Consider the following 659-nt stretch of genomic DNA (forward strand, 5'->3'; position numbering starts at 1 on the left):
CATATATGGGATGAAGAGGGCCTACAGTCTTATGCCAAATCTGAACGAATAATTTGAAAAATAACTTTCCGAGACAAAAACTACTCTTGGATGATTTAAAAATTGCTCACAAGAGGAAAAACCGGTATAAAGACTTTTTTTTCTGCAGATCATTTAACACATTTGATTGAATGTTTTTTGTTGGGCGCCACTTTGTTAAAATTGTCCATCGTAAGAGAAATGCAATACTCTAAGAACACATCTTTTCGAAAACGTTAAATATAAAAATTATTTGCTAAAAATAAGTGTGTTTTGATACTAGGAGAAATGGAGAAAATCCAATCAACTGCAATATGAATTATTAAGTTATTCATATTAACTTAGTACCCGTGGCATGATGGTTAGTGCGTTGGACTGTCAGTCGTTCTTTGACTTCCAAAGTGTGAAGAAGTGCTATTTTTATCTTAGTTTCAAGTAAAACAAGTCCAAGTGTGTTAGTAAATCCAAAGTTGGCAAGTTGCCACAACTTTTTTAAACTCATCGGTAGCTCAGTGGAGGTGGCGTCTGCAGACGAATCCAAAGGTCGTGGGTTCGAATCCCGTGCGGAGTGGACGAAAAATATTATAGCTTTTTTTCATAATCGAGAAATTGTTGATTTCATCGATTGGGAAGAGAAGCAA

This window comes from Eupeodes corollae, chromosome 2, assembly GCF_945859685.1.
Source record: "Eupeodes corollae chromosome 2, idEupCoro1.1, whole genome shotgun sequence".
NCBI lineage: Eukaryota > Metazoa > Arthropoda > Insecta > Diptera > Syrphidae > Eupeodes > Eupeodes corollae.